The sequence below is a fragment of the Lynx canadensis genome, chromosome A2 (genome assembly GCF_007474595.2).
Source record: "Lynx canadensis isolate LIC74 chromosome A2, mLynCan4.pri.v2, whole genome shotgun sequence".
Taxonomy (NCBI): Eukaryota; Metazoa; Chordata; class Mammalia; order Carnivora; family Felidae; genus Lynx; species Lynx canadensis.
The window spans coordinates 119,474,794-119,489,347 of NC_044304.2; positions in this window are offsets into that span (position 1 = coordinate 119,474,794).

The following is a 14,554-nucleotide window of genomic DNA, read 5'->3' on the forward strand; positions in this document are numbered from 1 at the left end:
CCTTAAAAAAAATTCTCTCATTTTGCCTTTTTCTATCAGTCCAAATGACCGAGTTTAAACATCCTTTTAATGCTTAGAAAAGCAAAATATTGACAATTCGCTGGGAGAAGAAGTATAGGTCATATAAACAGGCTGGCTTGTGTTTTACAATTTTTATTTTCAGACTGATCACAAGTGGTCCATCGGCATGCATAAATTAAAATGACCTAGTCATACAATAGAATACTATTTGGTGATGAGTGGCCAATCGGCATGCATCGCTTTGAATGACCTACTCATACAATGGAATACCATTCAGTGACGAAGAGGAAGGAATGACTGATATATGCAACTACATGGATGAATTTCAAAAACTTACCCCTTTAGGGGTGCCCGGCTGACTCAGCGGGAAGACCATGCGACTCTTGATCTTGGGGTCATGAGTTTGAGCCCCATGTTGGGTGTAGACATTACTTAAATAAATAGCACAAACCCTAAAAAATTTACGAGCAAAAGAAGCTAGACACCAAAGACTATATTACTGCATGATTCCATTTTCTATGTTTTCAGGTGTGTGCATTTTACTGTATGTAAATTATACCACAATGAAAAATATTTCAAAAATATCCCCTGGTCTTCTGGTCGGCTTATCCTTCCTCAGAATTGACTGGCTGCATGTCGGCTGGTGATCTGAAGTAACGGGCAATACAGATATACCTAGTGTAAAATTGTCAGGGTAAATTATACAGCATGCAAACTGCTGTATGCTGAGGTGCTGTACATTTAGGGTTGACCATATGTCAGGTTACTAATCACTTTACTATGTAACACTAGTTCTAAAATACAGGCAATACAAGTACACCCCCTTGATGCTGTTTTGGATTTTGGATATATCTAGAATGCGCCTTTTTTTTTCTTTTTTTAAGATTTTATTTTTAATCTCTACACCCAACATGGGGGCTCGAACTCACAACCCCAAGATTAAGAGTCTCATTCTCCACCAACTGAGCCGGCCAGGAGCCCCTAGAGTGCTTTTTCATAGGAAAAGTGCTGACCAAATTAATCCCTGCTTCATTGAAACAAAGTCTTCAAATGGCTTACTCTCTTCTACCCTACTCCCCATGAATTTCTAGCAAAGTAAAATAAAAAAATAAAGTAGCTCAGCTCTGGTCCTGTAGAGTACATATACCTATATTTTTTCTTTCTTTTTTTTTTTGTAATGTTTATTTTTGAGAGAGAGAGAGAGAGAGAGAGAGGAGAGCATAAGCAGGGGAGGGGCAGAGAGAGAGAGACACAGAATCCAAAGCAGGTTCCAGGCTCTGAGCTGTCAGCACAGAGCCCGACGCGGGCCTCGAACTCGCGAACCATGAGACAGGGACCTGAGCCAAAGTCAGACACTGAACCAACTGAGCCACCAGGCGCCCCCATTTCTTTTTTCTTAATGCTTATTTATTTATTTCGAGAGAGAGTGGGTGCCCGCCTGCACGTGCCTGTGCATGTGAAGGGGGAGGGGCAGAGAGAGAGAGAGAGAGAGAGAGGGAGAGAGAATCTCAAGCAGGCTCCTCGCTGTTGGTGCAGAGCCTGATGTGGGGCCCAATCCCACCAACGTTGAGATCACGACCTGAGCCCAAACCAAGAGCCAAACGCCAGCCGACTGAGCCACCCAGGTGCCCCCCATGTTCTTTTCAACACACAATAGATTAAAGTGTTATGGAGACTTTATCAGGCTTCCCTTCACCCCCAGCTCTTTTATGCAGGTGGTGGTCTATTGTACAGGAGTAACCACCTCTTTGAGTAACTGAGGTCTCCTGGAAAACCGAGCTGCAGTGGTTGGTGGCTTTAAGACAGAAACAATTCCAAAAGGCTCACAGCACACTTTCTCATCCTCATATTTCTCCTATTCTTTTTGAGAACGCAAATCCTTATTATTTTCATTATTCATCTGCTCCTGTTGTTTATTCCTTTCCTGAAGTCATAATCCTTTTTTTGAGACATCCCGGTTCGTTGCTATGGAAATGGTTATTTTGCTGCAAACATGGAATCATGACTTTTACAGTGGAGAATAAGCGGCAGAAGCAAATGAACTCTTGGAAAAGCCTTAGTCCTGTTAAAGCCAAAGTAAGACTGAAAACTGCGAAAACTGTGAAGAGAAGTTGTCCAAAGTTTTTCATGAGGCAATAAGTTAACTGGACATTTTCTCAAATAATTATTTGATCCCATTGATGAAGAATTTACGGCTTGGACACATTTACGGGCACTGATACCTGTGGACATTACAGTCCGTCCACAGTTTTGAACCTAACAGTTGGCAGTAGTCAGTGATTTAATATTAGTACTATCATTTAATGCTTTTCTGGTCATACCCCCAGAGTATAGTTATAACTCTACTTCAAACTTGGCCATTTAAACATTGGTTTTTTTAAGTTTACTTATTTATTTTGAAAGAGACACAGAGAGAGCATGGGGGGAGAGATAGAGAGAGAAGGGGAGAGAGAATTTCAAGCAGGCTCCATGCTCACAGCTGGGACGCAGGGCTCAAACCCGTGAGCCCTGAGATCGTGACCTGAGCTGAAATCAAGAGTCAGATGCCCAAACGAATGAGCCCCCCTGAAGCCCGCAAACTCAGCCATTTAAATTTCTGTGCTGTCATGTTTGACTTTATATAATTTTGTGTCATGTCTTCTTTTCCTTTTATTCCTTTCCATATTTCTATATCATCTTAGTATTTTCTCTCTATCTGTCTATCTATCTATCTATCTATCTATCTATTTTTGTAATCTCTATGCCCAACCTGGGGCTCAAACTCACAACACCGAGACCAAGAGTTGCATACCCCACCAACTAAGCCAGCCAGGCACCCCAATATTTACAATTTTTAAATTACATTTAAGAAACGACTTATTCTGGGGGCGCCTGGGTGGCTCAGTCGGTGAAGCGGCCGACTTCGGCTCAGGTCACGATCTCGCGGTCCGTGAGTTCGAGCCCCGCGTCGGGCTCTGTGCTGACAGCTCAGAGCCTGGAGCCTGTTTCAGATTCTGTCCCTCTCTCTCTGACCCTCCCCCGTTCGTGCTCTGTCTCTCTTGGTCTCAAAAATAAACGTTAAAAAAAATTTTTTTTTTAATAAAAAAAATAAAAAAGAAACGACTTATTCTGGTTTCTTGAATATGTATGTCGTATCACATTTTTTCACCATTGTACAGGAAACTGCTATAAATACCTTGATGGCAGGTCTTGAAAGAAATTCTCTACAATCCACTCTGGGAAGTTGAGGCTTAGGGCAAAGAGTGTGACGATTTGATGTAGCACACTGCCCTACATACACATCCTCATGATATGTTTGTTAAAGGAGTGGCTCTCACCACATACGTTTACTTTAGGGTAGGTAATAGGTGTGGCCCTTACATATCAGGGAAATCAGGCCAAGAGAAGGTGCCAAGGAATTTTGGGGAAGAAAGCAAAACTTCTAGAGCCTGAGAAATCGGGGGAAGCTAAGCGACTTGGTTCAGGCTTCGCTTGTGAGGAGGGCACTTTCAGAGGCTGGGGTTCCTCTTTCCCCTTCATTCTTTCCCCCGCCCGAACTGTGCTTCTCAAGGAGCTTGCAGAGTCCTGAGAAGATTCCGAGGGAACGCTGTGTGTTTCTGACTCCGTATAGTTTGTTAATGTTTGTGTACTTTCTCTTCCAAAAATGACTTCAGGCAGAGTATAGAGAGACACAAAATACAAGAGAATAATGCCAAGATAAAAAAGCTAATCAGGTCAAATACAAAGTATGAACAAGCAAAGTTACTCCCAAAATGTATACCGGAGGTCATTTGGAGTTGGAAAAGATGTTGACCCTAATTTCACCCTGAGGTTCTTCAAGGCCGGAGGAAAGGGGAATAAAACCCAGCATAGAATAGGAGCTCCTGGGTGGCTCAGTCGGTTGAGCATCCAACCCTTGGTTTCGGCTGGGGTCACGATCTCATGGCTCAGGAGTTCCCCACGTGGAGCTCTGAGCTGACAGTGCGGAGCTTGCTTGGGATTCCCTCTCCCTGTCTCTCTGCCCCTCCCCCACTCACGCTTCATGCTCTGTCTCAAAATAAATAAGCTTTAAAAAAGAAAAAAGCCAGCATGTGATAAACCAGTTGCAGAGCAGCATTAGTCCATCGCTGAACCCATGTCTTTTTTTTTTAATTTTTTTTTTAACATTTATTTATTTTTGAGACAGAGAGAGACAGAGCATGAACGGGGGAGGGTCAGAGAGAGAGGGAGACACAGAATCGGAGAAACAGGCCAGGCTCTGAGCGGTCAGCACAGAGCCCGACGCGGGGCTCGAACTCACATACGGCCAGAGATCGGACCTGAGCGAAGTCGGACAGCTCAACCGACATGAGCCACCCAGGCGCCCAGAACCCATTCTTAATGGCCCTCAGCCTCCAAGAAGTAGCCAAGTCATACTTTCATTCCAGCGATGTAGCTTTTAAGCTTCCGTGTTGGGACAAGTACCGTCACTGATGTAGGCTGGATTTATAAAGCCTGGCCCCCCCAAGCACCTCCTACTTGATGAGGGCACTGTGATGATGCCCATCAGGTGGGGAATAATACAGGATTCTTGGGGAGAATTTAAGCATAAGTACTAGGGAGTCTGAGAGCAGTTTATCCTACTTGAATTTGATTTTAAGTACTTCTTTTCTGATTATGGAAGTAATATATAATACGGCCTTCTTGAAGAAAACGGAAAAAGTATGAAAAAGAAATAAATGTCAGTATAGATCTACTGCATATAGGATTTTTTAAACCTTTAGGTATATTTCTTTCCATAGTGAGGGTTTTATATGTATGTGTGCATATATGCACACACATATATTTTTGTGCACGTGTGTGCATATACGTGCGTCTGCACACGTCTGTATCTATAATCAATACACATATGTGGAAACCACAGACAAAGCAAATGGGAAAGAGGTAGGGTGAAAAGATCCGCTGAGGCCCTGCAAGGTAACTGTTTGGATTTCAAAATCTCTTTGGTCTCATCAGGGGTAGAAAGTGAATCTGGTTAAAGGAAGTGTCACATGTTAGTCCCTCCATTTTCCTAAGACTCACATCCCAGTAACATTTTGCAGTTTTTTGTATATGGGTCCCACACATTTTGTGGTGAGTTTAATGTAATTATATGTGTGCTTTTAAAATTTTTTTTTTTTACACTTATTTACTTTTGAGAGACAGAGAGAGACAGAGTGCGAGCAGGGGAGGGGCAGAGAGAGAGGAAGACACAGACCGAAGCAGGCTCCAGGCTCCGAGCTGTCAGCACAGAGCCCGATGCGGGGCTCAAACCCATGAAATGTGAGATCATGACCTGAGCTAAAGCCGGAAGCTCAACCGACTGAGCCACCCAGGCGCCCCTCACTTTTATTACCCTTAAATGAATGCCTATATGTGATCCTTGGCGGGATTAAAGAAAAGGTAAGCCAACAGAGAAATAAAGAAAATTTACCTTTTCCATTAACTCTTGTTTTCCTGGTCACATGCTTTTTCCTTTCCCCTTCTTATGGATCAGTCTTATGTCTTACGTCTGCATTATTGGAGGACAGGACCAGCAGGCATGGAGAATAATAAATGTGAGGCTACAAAGCAGCTAAATCTTCCTAAATTATATAATGTTTCTAATTTACCAGGGTCCCTATTTTGACATATGGAACTAACTCGCAATGTTAAATAACACCGAATTTCCTTTAAATTACATAAGACGCATATCTGATGCAAGAAATCGAGGACATTAATAAGCACAAATTAAAAAAAAAATCCAAATTACCCAGAATTACTGTAGTGACAGTGCGGAGCCTGCCTGGGATTTCTCTTTCCCTCTCTCTCGTCCCCTCTCTGGCTTGCTGTCTCTCTAAAAGAGTAAATAAATAAACATAAAAAAAAAAAAAGTGTTTGTAGATTATTAGATATACCGTAAAGTACTTTACTAATCTCCCACTCTTGCACATGTAGGCTGTTTCCAATTCCGTGCTATCATACATAGGGATATGATATACATATTTTACATCTTTATACACATTTCTGATAAATTTCTTGAAGTAGAATTCCTGAGTCAGAAGGCATGCGTAGTTTTAAAACCTTTTACCATCGTACATAGCCCATAATATGTGTATCAACAAAGCCCATACCTTATGATCTCTTGAAACCTTTTCTAACTTTATTATTCAATAATTTTCTTTTCTAAAGTTTGTTTATTTGTTTGTTTGTTTATTTATTTATTTATTTATTTATTTATTTATTTATTTATGTAATCTCTACACCCAACGTGGGGCTTGAACTCACAACCCCAAGAGCAAGAGTTGTAAGCTCTTCCTACTGAGCCAGCCATATACCCCATTGTTCTATAATTTTCTTAATCTAATATGGGAGTATCATGGTTCTTGTAGGATTAGCATAAACCACGTAAGTACATAGATAGATTCCTTATTGACTCTATATCTTTTTATTTTAAATGTTCAGTTATTGACTTTTGAGAGAGAGAGAGAGAGAGAGAGAGCGAGCGCACAAGTCGGGAAGGACATAGAGAGGGAGACACAGAATCCAAAGCAGGCTTCAGGCTCTGAGCCATCAGCACAGAGCCTGACACGGGGCTCAAACCCAGGAACCGTGAGATCATGACTTGAGCTGAAGTCAGAAGTTTAACCGACTGAGCCACCCAGGTGCCCCAACTCTGTATCTAGTAGCCCTGAAAACTTCACACTTTTGAAAATAAAACAAAGCCCTTTTAGTTTTTTTTTTTTTTTTGTTTATTTATTTATTTTGAGAGAGAGAGAGAGAGCGAGCATGCTTGGGAAGGGGAGAGAGAATCCCAAGCAGGCTGTCAGTACAGAGCCCACGATGGGGCTCAGTCTCGCAAACTGAGAGATCATGACCTGAGACAAAATCAAGAGTTGGATGCTTAACTGCTTGAGCCACCCAGGCTCCCCAAGAGCTAGATCTAAATCAATAATATGTTTTTCCATACTTAATGATCCATAGGGACAAACTTGTAGAGATTGATTTTGTTTTAGATTTTAAAACTTATAACTGCTATTAATCACCAGTCTTAATATATTATTCTAGCATGCCTTTAGACTCAAGAAGGCTTTTGTCTATAAATCCACCCTACATAGCTATTTTATTTGGAAGAGAGGATAATGCAGATGACAAATGACTCATTGTTCCTGGAGCAAAGTAACATCATTCTGGAACAAGAGGAAAAAGAAAAATAGTAACAAACGTTGCTGTAATACTTTTGAATTTGGATTTATTTGATTCCTCAACACTGTTCTAACTTTCTGTTTTATTCCATTCCTCTAGACACATCTTTAACGATAAAAGAGAATGTTTGAAATCTTACATATGGGCTCAGATATTTAACAACTTAAGACCTGGTGACTGCATTCAATTATACTGCTCTGTAAGAGATTAGAAAATACGAAATCGCCATGACACGGTTCCCATAGGGTTTTCTGCAAAGTTTCAAATTCCACATCCATCATAATGTTTACTGATTACCTTCTCTGTGCTACTTGTGGTGCTAGGTGTCAGAGATAATGCAGTGAACCAGACACCGTCCCTGACCTCATAGAGCATAGAGCTCGCAATTAAAAGCCATATAGACTCCAACGGAAATAATGGAATTAAGAAGCAAATACCCAGGAGCCAGGGTGGCTCAGTGGGTTGAGCATCCGACCCTTAATTCCGGCTCAGGTCATGATCTCGCAGCTCATGAGACTGAGCCCCACGTTAGGCTCTGTGCTGAAAGCGTGGAGCCTGCTTGGGATTCTCTCTCCCTCTCCCTGTGCCTCTCCTCCTCCCCTCAAAATAAAGAAAAATAATAAACATTTTTTAAAAAGGAGAAAATACCCAAATTTCTATGTAATCTCCGCCCCCCCCCCGCCCCCCGCATCTGTGATAACCCCACCCCACCCCAGCCTCCGTATCCTTCTCAGATGTTAAACAACCTCTCTGAGATCCTTTCCCTTTTGAACAGTAAAGGGCCCCGGTACTGGCCGAACTTTCAAGAAAATTCAAAAAGGTGATTTGCCAGATTGGATCACAACTGAAACGCGTCCATTTTTTATAGCAGAAAACAGAAGAAGCATGAATAACAAACATACTTCCTTTAATTGATATCAACTGTATTCTTAGTCGCTCTCCAGGTGGTTAACACCTCCCCCTTTTCATACATACACACAGAAATCGTCTGAAAAGCTCAGCTATTAGCAAACAGGACTGTTGTCAGTGACCGTGGCCCCCGAGAGGTCAGCAGAGGCTTCCAGGGCAAGCTGGTCCCCATTAGACTGTGAGGGCGGCAGTCACCTATCCCTGGGCCCCGCAGCGCAGCAAGGGCCCCATCACCCCCTACATCCAACCTCTCCCACCTTGCTACCTTTTCCTCCCCAAAAGGTTTTCTGCAACCAATCTGATATTAATGTTGCCCAGGAAGTAATAAAATGTGAACTTTAGCAGAAAACAAAGCCTGAAGTTAAAGGGATAGCTCTAAATGAGCAACCTAAGGCACTGGTGAGCATATAGAACGTTTGAGCAGAACAAAAGGAAACTAGTAACAAACATTTCCGGGGGTGGGTGCAGGCATCAGGCCACAGCAGGGAGAGCCGGGATTTTGGATGACAAAGCACACCTGGGTTCAAATATTTCCTGAGCGTCAGTTTCCTCAAGTACAAAATGGGAATTATGGCATCTGTTTTATGAGAACAACTATTTTATCTCTATGGAGTGGGGATGAGGTATGATAACGTCTGTAAAGGACAGGAGCACTGTAAGTGCTCAGTAAATATTGGCTATCTGTTAAGTCCTTGAAGTCAGAGAGCAGAGGTGGTCGTGAATCCTGCACGTAGACACTCGCTCACTCACTTTCCCCTTCTGTAAAATGGGTTACTCACGACAGAGTTCTCAGGCTGAGTCTGAACTCCAGATATCTGGAATATAAATGGAAGAACTGGGAGGAAGCATGGGAAAAGCAGACGGATTTTTTGTTTAACTTCAGTTTATTTTTATAGAGTAAACAGTGGTTCTGAAGCTTTGAATTTGCATTAGAATCACCCAGAAAGCTCCCCCTTTATATGTTAATTTATTCAGCAAGTATTAACTGTAAACACACTGTGAACCACATACATTCTTTCCTCAGGAATTTATCTATCTATCTATCTATCTATCTATCTATCTATCTATCTATCTATCTATTGTTTTCAGAGAGCGAGAATCCTAAGCAGGTTCTATGGAGCCTGAAGCAGGGCTCCATCCCAAGACCCTGGGATCATGACCAGAGCTGAAATCAAGACTCGATGCTCAACCTACCGAGGCACCCAGGTGTCCCAGGAAACTTGTTTTTAAATGCAAAGTCTGGGGCCCATTCCTAAGAAATTCTGATTCAGAAGATCTTGGGCAGGGATCTGTACAGGGAATCTGTAGTTTTGAAAGCACCCTGGCCATTCTGAGTCAGGACAGCTGTGGGCAAACTCTGAGAAAGTTGGCTGGAGAAAGTGTGCCTAGATTTCCGCTCTGAGAATACGTTGTTTGGGAAAATCTCTTTAATGGGCCTTTCAGTGATTCAAGGGAAAAGCAAACCTCTTTAAAAAAAAAAAGTTTGTTTATTTTGAGACAGAAACAGAGAGCTCGGGAGGGGCAGAAGAGAAGGAGAGAGAATCTCAAGCAGGCTCTGTGCTGTCAGCACAGAGCCCAACCCAGGCCTCAAACCCACAAACCGTGAGATCGTGACCTGAGTCAAAGTCAAGTGTTGGATGCTTAACCGACTGAGCCTCCCAGGTGCCCCTCAACCTCCTTTTCAGAAGTGGAAAGACTTACGACAAGCTAAATCGATCAGCAAAGTAAAATAAAAGGCCATTTCATCGTGAGTGAGGATGACATCTTGGCAGATCGTTTCTTTCAGGAAACGCTCCTTTATTCTTAATATAGATTTAGACTACTATAAATTTGGACATAATTTTGCTTCCCAAAGAGTTACTAGTTACGCTGGGAGAGCTGGTGCAGAGGTGGGCAAGAGAAAGCAAGACCAGGAGTCTAGATTTTCTTTGCAGATGGAAAGCCAGCAAAGGGGTGGGACCAGAAGTATCAAAGCCCAGGGCTCTTGGTTTGATACGTGCCTCTCTTTGGTGTTACTTCAGACCAAACTGAAAGAGGACTTCAACTACCTTCCTTTTTTTAAAAGCGGGCTCCCCGCCCAACGTGGGGCTCAAACTCACGACCCCAAGATCAAGAGTCACATGCTCCACTGACTGAGCCAGCCAGGCAACCCTTAACTACCCTCCATTTTTGACCTCAAACTTTCTAATGAAGTTCTTTCTTTCCAGCTATCTCTTAACTCAGGCAAAAGACGCCGTGGGCAAAGCCTACCCTGATAGGAACCAAGCCACCCTCTCAAGCAATAAGGACTGTCCTTGAGCCACCAAGACCCTGGGACTGCCTCCAAGACAATGATGGACTTGACCATCACTGCTTACCTACACTACACACTGACCTTTGGCCCACATCATCCTTATATAAACGGGGAAGTATTTTGGGCACTTTGGAGACAGGCTTTGAGATGCCAGTCCGCTGCCTTCCTGGTTGGCCTCACTGAATAAATTCCTTTCTTGTTTTACCTCCCCTCATCTCTCTGCCTTTGGATTTTGTCAGTGGCGAGAGGCCAAACTTGGTCGGTTTGGGCCCCCTGGAGCCAGGTGGTCTTTCTTGTACCCCTGTGTCTGGCTACAAATGAGGGGGTTTACACGAAAGGCCAACCCTCCTTCTCAGCACCTGGCAGGATTTGCTTTGGACCCGGAAAGAGCTGATGGTTTAATCCCTCTTGAGGGCACAGCTGATGGTCTGTCCCCCTTCTCCCCATAGAAATTCCCTTTTTTATGTTGGAGTGGCTCGGTACAAATTTTTAATAGTCCTCTTGAAGAGCTTATGTGAGCAGTTTGAACTCTAAGATTTTTTTTTTTAACATTTATTTATTATTGAGAAACAGAGAGACAAAGAGCGTGAGCAGGGGAGGGGTAGAGAGAGGGGGAGACATAGAATCTGAAGTAGGCTCCAGGCTCTGAGCTGTCAGCACAGAGCCCGATGCGGGGCTCGAACTCACAAACTGCGAGATCATGACCATGAGCCGAAGTCGGTCACTTAACCGACTGAGCCACCCAGGCGCCCAGATATTTTTTTAAAATTCTGCTTTTTCCAGCTAAAACATTGGCTTCGCCAGAAGTCTGAGTAGAAATTGCCTGATCAGTTTTGATGAACATGAGAATTGTTTATAGTAGCAATTACTTGTTTGGCATCCATATAGCAATCTGCTTGCACTCGTTAAGCAAACTCAAAGCCCCTCACCATCTTATTTTAATTGAAGAAAAAAAATTCTATTATAGATGTAATACCTGCTCCTAATGAAAATTTAGAAAGTAACGTTAGGATAAATAAAGACGTTATAAATAAATACCATTAGGATAAAAAAAATCGTCAATAGTCTCACAAATACATTGTGATGTATTTTCCTTTCAATGTATACATTCTTACATTGTGGCAATTACATGGTCTACATAAAATTGCATATACTGATTTCTTAAAAATCTGTTTTTAAAATATCTGCTGACTCTATGAAGCAGGAAAAAAGTATCACTTAGAGGTTTACTGACCAGACATACTATCCCTCACCGTAATCTCTGGGTGCATTTCCTTATAATTCCTTTCCATACATATTTTTTTTTTCTTAAGCATAATTGCAATTATGTTGGGCTAAAGATTTGTTAACGAGGAAATGTCACAGATCCTGTGCTAAAGAGGGTAAACAGATCAGATCTGCTACTTGGTGGCCTCACAGTCTTTCCCAATTAAACCTCAATGACTCAGGACTCTCAGTGTGACTTTTAAAGGTATAGGAAAATCATTATTCATGTTCCAAGGCAGAAAGGCAGAAAAAAAAAGAAAAGAAAGAAAATAGGGCCATTATGTTGCACTGTGTCGTTCTGCTTGGGTGTGGGGGAAGCATCTTTGAAAAATAATTCTCCTGGTTCAGGTTCTTAACAGAGAGCCCAGCATAGCTATTGTCGGCAACTGCTTGAAGAGAACCCTATTCGTTACCGTTGTCAGTGGCCATGAAACAGGCTGAAGATTTCCTCACAAGGATATGGCTCCGTAAGCCCATTTCTTGGCACAGGGAAGTGGACAGGGGAGCCACAAGAGAGGCTGTGGGGGAGAAAGTGTGGTAGGACCCCCAGCTGGAGCCCTTGAATTCAGGTCCTGACTTGAGTAGATGAGGGATCCTCAGGCCTTTTAGCTACAACTTCCTCTTTCCGGAGTTCTTAACTTTCATCTATAACGTGGTCATCTGAATTTACTTTTTAGAATGTACTGAGGTGGGATACAGGGATTCCTCACGTTCTGAGAGGTCACATACTTGAGAATGATATATATATAATTTCATATGTGAGGTAGGAAACAAAGGCAAAAGAAAAAAATTAATTTCCTTACCACTTATGGCCCATTGGCAAGTCCTTGAAACAGGCAGAGTGACCTTCCTTGTGGAACCCAGCTCCCTGGATGTTAATACTTTGCTAAGAGCAAAAGGCAACCTTAGCTTAATGTTATCCTGACTTCCAGGATCCTGTAAGTCTACTTTAATGTATAAAAATTCCTTCAGGAAGTTCCTTTATCCCTACCTCTCCCCCCGCCAAGATATATGTTGGCAATCATCTTCTAAGCATACATCTAAAGGGTCTCATGATTAAGGTTTTATTAGACAGTGATAAATGACCATTTCTTAACAACAGCTAGCCCCCTCAAGGTCCTGGAAACCTTGCCTCCAAAATTCCTTAGAGGCTGAACGCTATCCCTGACCCTCTCTTGATTCCCCCCTCTCCCCCCCCCCGCCCTGCCAAACTGGAAAGTATAATCAGTCACCAGTCACAACCCCAGGGTAGCTCTTTCTATCCACGGGTCTTGTCCCTGTGCTTTAATAAAAACAGCTTTTGCACCAAAGACGTCTCAAGAATTCTTTCTTGACCATTTGCTCCGAACCCCACCATTTCCACCATTTGCTCCGAACCCCACCATTTCCACCTCTGGCATCATGATCCTTTTCCTGAAGTCTATAGACACATCTTCCTTGTCTTCTAGAATTACTATTATAGGGGTCAAGTTTAACGTAAGCCTGATTTGTATCTTTTTGTAGGTAACCTTTTGTTGTCTCTGCTTGGATTGCTCTTTACTTTTAATTTAATAATTTTTCTAGAATATGTATGAGAGAGATCTATTTTTGTAAAGCCCCCAGATATATTTCCCCTTTGTGTCATCCAGTTTGGGTTTTTTTTCCCTCCTTTCTCCTGTAGTCCTTCCACCACTGCTGGACGGTGGGTCCTATTGCCCGGGGAGGGAGCGGCCAGGATTAAAGCAGTTTCTAGAGTACAGGAGGAGATGCTGTTGGCAGAAACAGTGGGTCTTGACTATTTTGAAAGAACGTAGCAGAAGCTACCCCACGGCCTGGAGGTGGAGACCGATGCACATACACACGCTGAGAATGCTCTCCCCCAAACACCTGCATGGCTCACTTCCTCACTTCCTTCAGGACTCTGCTCACATGTCACCTCCTCAGAGAGGCCCCCTCCCTCCCTACAGTCAGATCAATCTGTCCCCACTGTTCCCTCTTGCCCTGCATTCCGATCCCCCTTACCTTGCTTTGTCTTTCTCCACAGCACCTAGCCCACCTGCCATACTTCTATGCTGTCTCGAAGCCTCTTTCTAGTTCTGCCTTGCTGGGCTGCACTAGAGACATTTCTTGCGTGTTTGTCACTCTGAATGGACAGAACGCAAGAAAAACTTGAGACTTCCCTGTTCCCTCTCTAGTACTTTCTTGTGGGGGCCACCCCTCCCAAGGTGCCCTGTCACTCTCATCTCTCTTAACCTCTTGCTGAGTTGCTCTCTCGGAGTCTCTAAGGGGACATGAAACCGATATACTGTCCACAACAAGAGCTTACTTTTGCTCACTTCCAGTTCCCCTCGTTTCTAGAACAGTCCTTGGCATGGCACATAACAGGCACACAATACAGAACTGTCAAGTAAATATATGAATATATCTCACGGACAAGTTTGAAAGAAGAGAGTTCGTTTGGAAATGGGATACTTTAAGAGAGACAGTTCCCAAAAGCCGTGGTTGTAAAAAAGGAGAGAGTTCCTTTAGTTCTGCTTGGCCTATGACTTGTATTTGTGGGCTGGGTGGTGGTGAAGGTCTGAGTGCATTTCTACCTGGAGGGACGACCTCTAGAAAGGGACAACTTTCTAGAGGCACAGACTGGGAAGACCTACCAGGTTCTGGCAGTCTTTGTTTTCGGCATAAATTTCATTCAGTATGGATTTTTGTCTCCTGCGTCTTCATGTGAATTTTAGCCAGAAAGTGGACAAACTGTTTCAGGGTGAATACCCAGATTTGCCATCTCAAACTGGCCACGTAGTACACTTTCAATTTATGTAACATGCACTTCATAGAAAATGTAAAACTAAACTACAGATAGCTTATTTCATCCCCTAAGGGCAGGCAAGAGACCGTAGAATAGCT